Source organism: Nicotiana attenuata, unplaced genomic scaffold, assembly GCF_001879085.1.
Source record: "Nicotiana attenuata strain UT unplaced genomic scaffold, NIATTr2, whole genome shotgun sequence".
In the NCBI taxonomy this organism is placed as follows: domain Eukaryota; kingdom Viridiplantae; phylum Streptophyta; class Magnoliopsida; order Solanales; family Solanaceae; genus Nicotiana; species Nicotiana attenuata.
In genome coordinates, this window is record NW_017675302.1 from 7561 (window position 1) to 21932 (window position 14372).

At 38.9% G+C, this 14372-nt stretch overlaps 1 long non-coding RNA gene across 1 annotated transcript; it reads right to left on the minus strand.

The window, feature by feature from the left end:
• Positions 1–524: 524 nt before the first annotated feature.
• On the minus strand, positions 525–5256 carry LOC109219925. Its single transcript, XR_002067009.1, has 7 exons — positions 5065–5256; positions 3918–4007; positions 2637–3404; positions 2355–2558; positions 1037–1128; positions 818–936; positions 525–716 (listed from the first exon to the last, which is right to left on the minus strand). It is a non-coding gene; the product is annotated as an uncharacterized LOC109219925 (long non-coding RNA).
• Positions 5257–14372: the final 9116 nt, after the last annotated feature.

Sequence of the window (14372 nt, forward strand, 5' to 3'; positions counted from 1 at the left end):
AAGTTATCACCAATTGCCTTGGGAGAGAAGGGGAAACATCGATCATTAGTGATGATCAGCACAATGGGATTGCTGCAGAGTTGGGGTGGTTTAGGGGCTAGCATTGCTAGTTTCATATTCATGTGGGATATGATCCGTCGATACTGTCCCCTCGAGCTCATTCGAGCTTCAAACAAGTGGACAAGAAGAATCAAGAGCTTTTTCTACCCTTTCATTCAGATTTCCATAAATTCATGAGCAACAATCAGTACTTTTTTTATTTTAAATAAGCAATATTAATACCTGGAATGAGTTGACCTTCTTTGTTGCAATTAGTAGATGGACGACGGATTGGTTGCAAAGTTGTTTGTTGCGTAGAAGAAGCTTCTCCGGGAGAATTATCACCCAATGCCACTAGAATAATATTAGCATCAATATCAATTCCTGAACACTGAAGTCGTGCAAGGACATCTGCAACAACTTCTTGACGGATAGTTGCATTTTGTTCCTCAATTTTTTCCTCCATTCTTTGTATCTTCTCCTCCATTTTTGTAAAAAATTTGTAGCATTTGAAGAGGATTCAAAACATCCTACTTTCCCTCTCAAAGAAGTTCTTGGTTCCCTCGTCCATACAATCTCTGACATCTCGAATGTTCAGGCCCCGTGACAGATGCAAATTTATCTAAGGACTCATTGCCATTTTTATTTTGTTGTGCTTTAGTTTCCTCCATTTCAACCTTCAAAGAATATTCAAACAAATATAACAAGTAAATAAAAAGTAAACTAATAAAAATAAATAATTGATCTCGATATAACATCAGCTAAATATAATTCGCACAATTTTACTAGTTTGTATCTTCATCCGAGCACTTGTATGATCGCCCATCTTTCCTTTTTTCTTGTAGCTACAAAGAGTTCCTTTGCTGATAAAGGATCCCAATTTTCCTTGTCGTTTTCCTAGTCACATGAAAGTGAGTTAGCATTCCTGGTGATCTACCATGTATTAAACAAGAGCAAAAATTGAGAAATTTTTTGCCATAATTTGCTAGCTACGCACCAACTTTGAGCGAACTAAAGCAAAACTTCTTTTTCCAGCAGTGTGAGGATTCTTCAACTTTTTCCGGTTCTCAATATTATTTGGGACATTTTCTGCTAGAAGAAACAAACATCAAACAACTTACAAAATCACTAAGCAGATTCATGCAGTAGCCAAAAGAGGACAGGAATTAGCTGTTAGAAACAACTTGCAACTTCCCAGAAGAGCCTTGGAAAGTTCAAAAGTTAGGCTTATAGCCAGCAGATTTGCTAGTTAAACAGTTTGCTACTGCCCAGCAGATTCATGCAACTGCTTGAATTTCAAGACTCTAAAGTAACAGTTTAAAATTCTAGTAGCATTGAGTCAAGGCATTATTTCTGTGATTATTTAACTACTATGAAAGGTTCGAACTGAAATTTATGATTTTCAGAATTAACTAATCAACATACAAGTAACATGAACAACAATCATTGGTCCAGCAGATGAAAAAACATTAATGGCTTCAGAAGACATCTACTAAGGATGTGAAAAAAGTGGGCCAAAGATGGCATTAAACGGAAAGGTCGAAAGTAAAGCAGAAGCTATTAGTATTTCTTGCATTCTGGTCAACATAAGTGAAGACATAGTTCTCTTTAATTCTTCAATATTTTTGAGCAATTTCTCATTCTCAATATTGTCACTTCTTATTTCAACATCTAAAACTGTAATTCACATCAAACTCTAATTCAGAACCAAAGGGATTGAAATGAAACACCCATTGCTGTATCTTTTACCAAGCATACATAATTTAAAGTTCTTGCAGAGTTGTTGATAAATAGAGCAATGTTATTTCAAGCTTTTTACACGTAAAACAAAAGCTCAGACGAAAAATATAGAAGAGGCTATAAGAGCTATTGACATTATTATATCACTAATCAAGCATACAACAAGAATTTTACAATGTTTCAACAAAAGATGTCAAATTTGTGCCTTTTGCACCCCAGTTCATCTTGCATCCCTTTACTAGTTAGTAATGAATAGTGCCTTTTGCACCCCAATTCACCCCTAGAAAACAATAACTTAATAGATACATATCATCAGTGGGAAACACTTAGAAAACAGCTCCTAACCATCAATTTCGCTAACATAGAATTACCAGATGTCACAACCTATTCCAATGAATCTACTTCAATGGAAACCAGAACAAAGATGACGTTTGGGCGCAAAAAAACCAGCAGCAGTTACACAGAGAAAGGAGGAGGAAACATCTCCAGGAACTTTAAGAAGAAGAAAAAGAACTTTAAGAAGAAGTTCCAGAAGAAGAAGACGAAGAAGTAGAAGTAGAAAGAAGTACACATACCTGGAGTTTCTCTGAGTTCCAATACCTAAGGAGTTCCTTAAACTGAGAAGATGGAAAACCTTCAGGGATATTTTGCAATCGAGTTTCATCATTGTGATAGGAATCAAAATGATCTTTTTTCAATCTACTCTTGTGCTTTCTCCAGACAGCTTGCACTGATTCCAAAGTATATTTTTTTCCAGCTTCAGGAATATCATATTTATCCTACAATTGATGTCAAATCTGTTAGTGTAGAAAAATGAAAGATTTTCAACCAAAAATTAAAACGTAAGAAGCTCAGACCTTGGTATATTCCCATATATCCTCTTTTGTGTCCATCTTCCTCCAATCCAAAATATCAAGAGGACATAGAGTCGCATTCCTTGCCAATGTGCCGAGGAAGCTTCCAAACTCTGTAACAACTGCGTCACTAGGACCGACGGGTTGATTTAAGTTGTTAAGTAAAATCAATTTATGCTCATGTCGTCCATGTACACTTTTCATCTTTGTTTTTCCTCTTTTTCTTGTTTTATTAGAAGGGCCTTCAACTACTCGAACCAAACAAAATCACCAAATCACTATTGTTGGTACATTTTTATGACTGAAATAGGATGTAAATATTTTTAGATAAAGTCTATAGTTTCTTATCTTGTTCTTCACATTGTTCATCTCCAATAGGAGTTGTAGAATCCAACTAAACTTGTTCCTCTATTACTTGTGTTGTAGGAGTGGTTGATCTTCTTTGTACATGGGCTGCTACTTTTGAATATTGTGGCAATAGCAGATTCTCTTCGATGATATTCAGATGCTCCTTGTTTGATTGTCTAGCAGGAACAACATATTTTGTAGAAGTGGTTGATCTAGTTTGTGCATGGGCTACTGCTCCTGGCAGATTCTCTACAGTAATATTCGGCCGCTCTTTGTTTGATTGTCTAGCGGGAACAATATATTTTTGGCTAAACGAAGTCCTTATTTGGTTTGCCAAAGATGTCATTATATCAGGTTTTGTGTATGTCGTGCTTGTCTTTCTTTTGGGCTTTGAAGGTCTTTCTTGACTCATATCTATCAAATCTGACAAAGAATACAAATAAAAATAGCTTTATTAGGTGTTATATAAATGACAACAGTAGAATACCAAATAAAGTGCAGCTTCATATGATAAGTTAAGGATATGCATAGAATAGTTTCAGAGTAAACTATGGCAATGCGCTGCATATGATAGTTTCAGAGTTAACTATGGCCTCATGGTAAGTTGAAAAAGATGCATATATGATGGTTTCCAAGTAATGGTTTCAGATTGCAAGACAAGGAAAAACTAGAGGAAAAAGTGAAACTATTACAGCTATGAACTGCAAAAGTTTTTCCGAATATTTCAACCAGATATTATTCCTATAAATTACTATTTTCTCTTTATAACTGAATGTCGATTAAGACGGAACTTGTCTCAGTGTTGAAAAGGATACATACTTCTTCACCGAAGTAAACTATGAACTTGTCTAAGCATTAAAAAGAAAACATTCTTATTCATTGAAGTAAAATATGGTTCTAACTCAACTGTACTGACGGGGTAAGTTCTTTTAATACCTGAAATATTCTGACTGCTGCAAATTTGTCTAACACCGTCTTTGTCTGTGCTGGGTGCAACTTTAAAGGTTGTACTAACAGCTCAACATTCTGAAAGCAAAATAGTACATATAATTGTTCGTCACTTCACATTTGAAAGCAAAAGCTTGCTTATAGTTATTTAAAGTCATACTGTGGTAGGCCTAAATCCTTCTTTTACATGCAACTATAAGTTAACATCAAATTGGTCTATACTAACATTAAATCACTATTGGGCAAGCTTTTCAATATTCTCTATTTTAACATATGAAGTATTTTATACACTAGGATAATTTTTTTATAAGAATAAATATGTATATTAGATCAACCAAAATCTAGCAAGTTTGTCTAATTTCAAACATGTACATGTTGTGAACAGAGAAGGAGTAAAAAACAAAGCTAGCTAAGAGTTAGTTTTGTCACGTCCAATTTGAAACATAAATACAATGGCTAAAATAATTAAAGAACTGTCAAGCTTCTACAAGTATGGTTTAATAGAAGCATTTTCAATATGATCCAAGAAATGGCCTCCCAGACGGCCAAAAGGAGCTTTTCAATTTTTTACATTCGCCAAAAATAATGGGGTTAAAGTTTTTGTAAACTATATTACAAATGCCAAAAAGTCTATCACGGGACACTGATATATTTTCACAACATTGAAATGAAGTTGTGATTTTTAAGCAATATTACCACAGAACAAAAAAATGTCGAAATGCTTTTTCAGAATAACGAACGAGACAACGGACGTCGAACATCAAACAGAAATCACAATGGGTTTATCAGGGTTTCTAACACGAAATCAAAATTCACCAGCAAAACCCCCAAATATGAAAACTAGAAATCACAAAATGTATAATGCAAACAACAAAAAGAAGTAAAATTATGAGTTTATCGGCAATATTACCAAAGAAAAAAAGGAGGAGCATTGAAACGATTTTCCAGAATAACGAACAAGATAACCAGCATCGATAATCGACAACAAACATCGAACACGGGAAATCTCATGGTTTCTAACGTGAAATAAAAATCCACCAAGAAAACCCCCAATTATAAATTAGAAATAACAAAAATTATCATAAAAAACAGACAAAGAACATAAGAAAAATTATGGGTGTATGAGAAATATTACCAGTTAAAGAAAACCGGCGAAGTAGCAACATTATTTTTCAGCGAAACATCGAAATTCCATACAAATACCGAACAGGGAGAAAATACTGACATCCAACATCGGATTTGGCCTTACATTAGCAGAAGTGGACGTCTTTCACTGGAATCGGTCTTCCTTCGCTAGAGTAGACAGTAGATTTTGGTCGATTTTGATTCTAGGTTAACACTCTGTTTGGATCATTGTTCCCCGTCCTTTTATAATGTATCGTATTGTACTGTATTGTATTGTATTGTATCGTTTTATGAATACAATGTTTGGATAGATTGTATTGTTTGTTGTTATTAAATAACATTTTGCTGTTTGGTTTGACTGTGTCGTACTTTACCGTAACTGATAAGTTTACTAAAATACGCTCAATTGTTTTAAATATTTAATTTATCAAGAATTACACATAAAATTATTTAAGAAAACCCCTTTCTACTAATTTATCACCAATTATGTCTTATATATGAATTAAGCAATTAAATTCATGCAAATTCTATCGAAATTAATTGAACAAGCTAATAATTTTAAAAATAATAATAAGTACACTATATTCATAATTAGATACAAATTAAAGAGTTAGTTGAAGAATGTAAACCAGGGTGTATTCACTTAAGATTGCCATTCCATTTTTTCTCTCTTTCTTTATGTGAACTCTTTTCACTGGTTTCTGTGAATAGGAGTCGTTATCTTCTGGTGAGTTCGTCAAACTTCTGATATTTAGTTATTTTTCTGCTGGGTTCCTGCACATCTGAACCTTCTTTTCTTCAAATTATAAGAAGTTTAAGAATCTCTTTTATTATTTTTGTCCTTCTTTTATCTTCTAAATCACAATTTATTTGGACTTTTGGGATTATATTTTTTGTTAACTAATTAATAGGGAATCCAATGTTAAGAATTTTTGTTTGTAAATTTTAATGTAACTTTTCTCGTGTACTGTTTAACAATAATGTATCTTATGAAAGAGTAATTAAATTACTTAGTTATATATATTTGGGTATATATTACTTAGTAAATCACATTAGTAAACCATACTGGTCATCAAATACTTATCTTAAACAAATAAGAATCGCCAAAATAATTATATATAATTTCAGTGTAATAGGAGATTAACTACTCAAACAACTAGATTTAGTTGCAATACAATAGGAGATAAAATAATTATAATTGAAATTACAAATCACAATAAAAGAAAGAATGAGACAAAAGTAAAGTAAAACCTTTACCTGAAGAGTATGAAAGCGGCAAAGAACGTTCACGTATGTAGGTTATACGTATGTAGGTTATTATTAAACTCCACGTAGTCTTTGAAAATTTATATAGGTTAATAGACTTCACGTAGAATTCTATTATAGAATTATATGAGAAAGAGACTTTGCTATTATTTAAAATAAAAAAGGTAAAAGGAAAATAGAATTATAAGGTAATAAATTAGGGCATAATTAGAAAGAAAAGTAGGAAACAATCCCACCACACCAAATCGGTTGTTTCAAAAAATGAGACTTTTCTTTGTTCCGGAACAATGGATTTAACAATACAATACAACCAATTTTAATTAAACAATCAAAACAAACATTGTTCTGGAAAAACAATACAATACGATACAATGGCTAACAACCATCCAAACAAGCTGTAAAGCTTAAATGAGGCGTGGGTTCTTAGGGAGAGAGACAAAATATTTTTTTAGAGTGTCTCTTTAAAATGTAAAGCATAAATTAGTAGTACTTAAAATGCATATGGGGTCCTACATTTTAACTTTTTTAATAAATATGTAGGAGGGAAAGAAAAGAGGGAAAAAATAACCGTCTCAATACACTTTTATTTTACCAAACCGTTCCTACAAATAACCCTATTGTATCGCCTTTAGAAACCGTCTCAATAGTTGTACTTATGGTAATGATTATTATAGTATTGGAATGGTTTTGCTTCAAAAGTGTCCCAAAAGCCCTTTGTCCCTACTGGTAAGATAAAAACCGTTCCAAAATATGATCTATTGTAATCGTTATATAACTGTTGCAGAATAATCGTTCCAATAGGCTCATTTTCTAGTAGTGTCCCGCTGACTTTGCTTGCCCTGTTCGGCTTTGATCTGATAGCAAGGTATGTATCATAGGGGTAGCGTTGCTGAACAAAGCGATTTTGATAATATACATGCATGAGTTTGTTAAAGATATGACATAAGTATATATTTAAGAAATAGTTTTTAGACGAACCGACGATTGTGACGTGGTTTAGGACATTGCAACCTCTCTCGCTTCGGAATTTTTAGGGTCCTCCTCAAATTTCTGCCCCAGTTTACTGGGCTGCTGCTTTGACGATTTCTTGCGATGATCGGCTGAAGTTACTTCGGAATTAGGAGGGTCCTCCTCAAAATTCTTCCCCAGTTTCCAAGCACGGGGGAGGGGATGAAAATTTTATTGAATTGTGACCCAACCCATAAGGCTGCCTACGTATCCCTTCTTAAACGGGAATCAGGTCAGACGTAGTTCAAATTACATCATATAGGAAAAGAATGAAGATTACACATAGCAGCGCTTGACTGCATCTGAATTGATTGGCTTTGGCCAAACTTCTCCATCCATTTCCGCAAGAATAAGGGCCCCTCCTTTTAGAACCCAATGAACCATGTATGGACCCTGCCAACTAGGAGAGAATTTCCATTTGGCTTCATCTTGATACGGGAAAATTTTCTTTAATACCAGCTGCCCCGCTGTGAACCGTCTTGGTTTGACTCTCATGTTGAAGGCTCTGGACATTCTGTTCTGATAAACCTGACCGTGGCAAACTGCATTCATTCTCTTCCCATCTATAAGAGCCAGCTGCTCGTAGCGGTTTCTCATCCATTCTGCATCGTCGAGCTCAACTTCTTATATGATCCTCAAGGAAAGAATCTCTACTTCGGCGGGGATGACTGTCTCTGTACCATAAACAGCATGTAAGGAGTTGCCCCAATCGATGTGCGGACTGTGGTGCGATAGCCCAATAAAGCGAATGATAGCTTTTCGTGCCATTGCTTATGCTTCTCTATCATCTTCCTTAGTATCTTCTTGATGTTTTTGTTGGCGGCTTCTACGGCTCCGTTCATCTGAGGCCTGTAGGCTGTGGAATTCTTGTGTTTGATCTTGAAGGTTTCACACAAAGCTTTCATTAAGTCACTGTTGAAGTTTGAGCCATTATCAGTAGTGATTGACTTTGAAATCCTGAACCGACAGACGATACGGTCGCGGACAAAGTCTGCCACAACCTTCTTAGTCACTACTTTGTAGGATGATGCTTCAACACATTTGGTAAAATAGTCAATTGCCACTAGGGTGAATCTGTGCCCGTTGGAAGCGGTCGGTTTGATTGGTCCAACAACATCCATTTCCCAAGCAACAAACGGCCATGGTAAGCTTGTTGCATTAAGCTCATTTGGAGGTACCTTTATCATTGTCTGCAAGTATCTGACAACGGTGGCATTTCCGGACGTACTGGATGCAATTTGTCTCCATAGTCATCCAAAAGTATCCAGCCCGGAGTATCTTCTTGGCTAAGACAAAACCGTTCATATGCGAACCACAGGTCCCGGCATGAATTTCCTCTAGCAGTTTAGATGCTTCCTTTGCGTCGACACATTTTAGTTATCCCAAATCCGGAGTCCTCCTATACAGGATTCCTCCTCTGTGAAAGAAATTGTTGGAAAATCTTCGACGCGTGTGCTTCTGAGTAGTATTTGCAAGCTCTGGATTTTCTCATTTTGCCAAATATTCCTTGATGTCGTGAAACCAAGGTTTTCCATCTGCTTCTTCTTCGACATGAGCACAATAAGCTGGATGATTATGGATTTTGACAGGAATAGGATCAATGAAGTTCGTATCTGGATGTTGTATCATGGACGATAGTGTATCCAATGCATCGGCAAACTCATTCTGGACTCTGGGAACATGCTGGAACTTCGTCTTTGTGAACCTCTTTCTCAACTCCTGCACATGGTGCAGATAAGGGAGTATCTTGGAATTCTTGGTCACCCATTCTCCTCATACATGATGTATGAGTAGGTCTGAGTCCCCAATTACTAGCAACTCTTGGATGTTCATGTCAATGGCCATCTTGAGCCCTAAGATGCAGGCTTCGTACTCGGCCTTGTTATTGGTGCACGGGAACCTGAGTTTGGCAGACACCGGATAATGCTGACCGGTTTCCGATACTAGGACTGCTCTTATGCCAACCCATTTGAAATTTGCTGCTCCGTCGAAAAACATTCTCCAATCGTCATATGATTCTGCAATATCTTCTCCTATGAATGATACCTCTTCGTCAGGAAAATACGTTTTTAGGGGTTCGTATTCCCCATCCACAGTGTTTTCAGCAAGGTGATCCACTAGTGCCTGTCCTTTGATTACTTTCTACGTTACGTAGACAATGTCGAATTCACTCAACAGGATTTGCCACATGGCTAGCTTGCCAGTGGGCATGGGCTTCTGAAAGATGTACTTCAAAGGATCCATCCTTGATATGAGATATGTAGTGTAGGCACAGAAGTAGTGCCTCAGCTTCTGGACCACCCAAGTCAGAGCACAGCACGTGCGTTCTAACAGAGAATACCGGGCTTCGTACCGAGTGAACATTTTGCTGAGGTAGTAAATGGCATGTTCTTTGTTTCCTGTCTCATCATGCTGCCCCAGAACGCAACCGAAGGCATCATCCAACACTGCGATGTAAAGTAGCAGAGGTGTCCCTGGTTCCGGTGGGACCAAGACTGGTGGCGTTAACAAGTATTCCTTGATTTTGTCAAAAGCTTTCTGGCAGTCATCAGTCCATTCGGTGGCGGCATCCTTCTTCAACATTTTGAAGATCGGCTCACAAATAATTGTAGATTGTGCTATGAACCGGCTGATGTAGTTGAGTCTCCCCAAGAAGCTCATTATTTCTTTCTTGTTCCTTGGTGGTGGCAATTCTTGGATGGCTTTGATCTTCGATGGATCCAATTCTATTCCTCGGCGACTCACAATGAACCCAAGCAATTTTCCAGCTGGAACCCAAATGCACATTTTGCGGGATTCAGTTTCAGGTTGTACCCTCACAATCTGTTGAAAAACTTCCTCAGATCTTCCATGTGATCAGTGGCTTTCTTGGACTTGATGATGACATCATCCACGTACACTTCGATCTCCTTGCGTATCATATCATGGAAAGTGGTAGTCATGGCCCTCATATAGGTGGCCCCTGCATTATTTAACCCAAACCGCATCATCTTGTAGCTGTATATTCCCCACGGCGTAATGAAAGTCGTTTTCTCAGCATCTTCTTCATCCATCCAGATCTGATGATATCCCGCAAAACAATCTACAAATAATTGCAACTCGTGCTTGGCATAATTGTCGATCATGATGTGTATGTTTGGCAAGGGGAAGTCGTCTTTTGGACTGGCTCGGTTGAGATCCCCGTATTCGACAAAGACTCTAACCTTCCCGTCCTTCTTCGGTAATGGCACAATGTTGGCTAAACATGTTGGATATTCCACTACCCTGAGAATCTTAGCTTTGACATGCTTAGTGACCTCTTCCTTGATTTTCAAACTCATATCTGGCTTGAACTTTCCGAGCTTCTATTTTACTGGCGGATAGACTGGATCGGTTGGCAATTTGTGACCACAACAGATGTACTTAGAGCAGTCATGTCGTCGTACGACCAGGCGAATATGTCCTCATATTCTCCTAGAAACTCTGTATATTCTTTCTTTTCTGACAATGACAAATGAACGCTAATTCGTGTTTCTTTGATGTTTTCTGCATCTCCCAAGTTAACAATCTCAGTCTCGTCCAGGTTGGACTTAGGTCTATTCTCAAAATTCTCAACTTCTTTAACAATCTCTTCCAGTATATCATCTTCCTCTGAATCTATGTCTGTTTGTTGCGTTGTCTCGTTGCATGTCACAGTCATTGGATCATCAAGATAAGTAATAGTAATGCTGTATAAGTAATGTAATGAGAGAAAATAATAAGAGCAAGATTTATAAGAAAATTGAAATGCTTGGATAAATTCCTTAACTGTTTTGAACATTTGAGCTCTTTCTTGCAAAAAAAAAAAAACTAAAAATGCGAAAGGAAAGTAAACTAATAAAATAGTTCATGATGCTTGTTCAGCCTTGCTACCCCGAGGCTCGCCGGGCTCTGGTGGTTCTGAAAGTCCAGTTATTGAGGCATGCTCCTCTACTTATAGCTTGTATGGAAGGGCCTTCCTCCCCCTCCTCCTCAAAAACGACACAACAATCCATATCATCGTCCTCCAGGAACAAATTCCTCACTGCTGCCAGTGCTTCTTCTTCTTCTGACCCGTAGATAACCTTGGCCGGCTGGAAAGTCTGCTCCAAACGGGGTATTGGCTGCTCCAAAGGATAGTAAGCACCGTGCCATGGTGGCGACCAGTGGTTGAATTCCTCCCAAGTATACTCATATCCCAACCCGAAGGTGGTTCCATGTTTCTTGAGCTTGATGGGCTTAGCGATTCCTTGGAGGTTTTTGCCAAGTCCCTTGCCAGGTTCATACCCGCTCCATTTCAATATGCTTTAAATTTTGTTATCCCACTGTTTATCCTTGTCGACGGCGTTGACTCGCTCGATGTGGTGGTAAGTTTCCCCACCTATCCTTCTTCTTCCTCCAATTACTGGGATAGTCTGGCGACTGTATATGGGATTGCTACCGCGCCTTGAATGATCACCTCTTGGTGGTTCCACTCAAACTTCACTGCCTGATGTAGTGTTTACGCTACAACCCCAGTGGCATGAATCCATTGTCGTCCCAATAACATATTGAAAGATGCCGGCACGTCTATCACTTGAAAATCAACATCAAACCAAGTAGGCCCCATCTGCAAACACAAGCTAATTTCCCCAATAGTAGACCTTTGAGAACCGTCGAAAGCTTTGACGTTGATGGCCCCGTCTTTGATTTCACGTAGTCCTTTTCCCAATGTCCTGAGCGTTACCAACGGACAAATGTTGAGACTGGACCCCCCATCGACCAGGATCCTGGTGATAAAATAATCTTCGCACTGCACGGTGATGTGCAATGCCTTATTGTGACTCAAACCCTTCGGTGGTAGCTCATCTTCATGAAAAGTGATTTTGTGACTTTCCAACACCTGACCTACCATGTTAGCCATCTCTCCGCCAGTGATGTTACTTGGTACATATGCCTCACTCAGCACTTTTAACAAGGCATTCTTTTATGCATCGAAACATTGTAGTAAAGCAAGGATAGAGATCTGTGCTGGTATCTTGTTCAGCTGATCAATGACTGAGTATTCTTTGGCTTGTATCTTTCTCCAGAGATCGTCGACACTAGTTTCGGTGATGGTTGGCCGACTATAGGCCTGCTTGCTTGACTCAGCCGGATGTTCTGGGGTGTAAACTCTACCAGTCCTTCTCATACCCTGTGCTACAATAGATTCCGCGAACTTGACCTTCCCCTTTCTTCTGGCCTCGACTATGTAGTCCCATGGTATAGCCTTCGTATGGAACGGTGTTATGGCTGACATTGCCACTGGAATTAGCGTGTCTATCTTTACCCCGAACGGAGTAGGCCCATCAGGTGGTAAAACTGCAACTTCAAAGGGTGTAGGTGTGTTTGCTGGTGACATAAACTAAACCTCAATCGGCGCTGGCGTTTTTGCAGAGGATCGTGCTTCAAACTCGAGTGGCACAGGCATGTTTACTTTGGTGTCCCTAGAAGGCTGAATCTGGACCACAATCAGATTGAGGGTGACTACTGGCTTCTTTAGATCATCGCCTTCTGTGATTAAACCAATTGATCCTTTGGGGTCCCAGTCATCCTCTATCTCGATCATCTGAACATCTCCACCTTTGTGGTCCGCCAGAGGGTTATTGGGACATTCGGAGCAGGCTCCTTTGCTACAATGATCTCATTATCAATCAAAGTCTGGATCTTATCCTTCAGAGAGTGGCACTCATCAATGGTATATCCTTTCATCCGGAATGGTATGCACAGGATTTATTTGGATTGACCTACTGAGAAGGGTTTTCAGGTGTTATAGCAGGGATAGGGGTGACATAACCAGCAGCTTTGAGCCTTTCGTACAGCTGGTAGATTGGTTCAGCAATGGCGGTATACTGTTTGGGAAGTCTGCGGTCAAAATTTGGTCGTGGTCTAGGGATATTTTGATGTGGGGGGTGATTGATAGTGGGATGGTTGGGTATTGTAGGCTTGGTAAACATGTGCCGGTTGGGAGTATTTAGGTGAAGTAGGCTGATATGCGGGAGGTGGAGCTGATTGGTAAGTGGGTAGTGAAGTATGGTAAGGGGGTGAATGTGCTTGGTAGTTTGGAGTAGGTTGATATGTGGGTGGAGGCATTGGATAGGTTTGGTATTTGATAGGGTATTTGGTCCTCTTTGCAACCATTACAGCACCTACATCCCTTTTCTTGGACGTACCACCAAATTGTAAAGCTTTATTGGTAGCCTGCAACGCTTCAAAGTTTGTAACCATACCACTCTTGATGTTTTTCTCAATCCTTTCTCCTAGCTTGATGATATCCAAAAATTTATGATTCTCGATCAGCATCAGCCTCTCATAATACTGTGGGTCCTGAGCCCGGACGAAAAATTTGTTCATTTGTTCTTCCTCTAAGGCAGGTCTGACCTTAGCAGCTTCTGATCTCCAGCGAGTGTCATACTCGCGGAAGGTCTCTGTGGGTTTCTTCTTCAAGTTTTGAATATAGAACACATCCAGTGCATCATCCGTGTTGAACCTGGATCTATCCATAAAATCGGACGCCATGCTTACTCAGCTTGACAACTTTTTCGGATCCTGGCCAATGTACCAAGATAAGGCGTCTCCCTTCAAGCTCCTCATGAAAAGCTTCATGCGGATTTTCTCGTCTCTTTCCACTCCGACCAACTTATCACAGTATGTTCTCAAGTGGACCATAGGATCCCCTGTACCATCAAACATTTCGAACTTGGGAGGTTTGTACCCCTCGGGCAGTTCGACATCGGGCTGTATGCACAGATCATCATAGTTTAGCCTCTTAATTCCCTTACTACCTTCAACGCCTTGAATTCTGCTATTTAACTTTTTAAGCTCTTCGGCCAAATTGCTGATGAGCAAGTCCTTATCATTGGACTCGGGTGTGCTTGAGATGGGCTGGGTGGAGTATGGCACAATCTCCACGTAGATGGAGGTATTGTATTGGGTGTGGTAGTGGTCATTTGTGGAGTTCAAAGGCTCCAAGATGAGCAGTGAGTACTGTGAAGTGTGGCAAGTATGCAGTGTGGTGAGGAGCGGGTA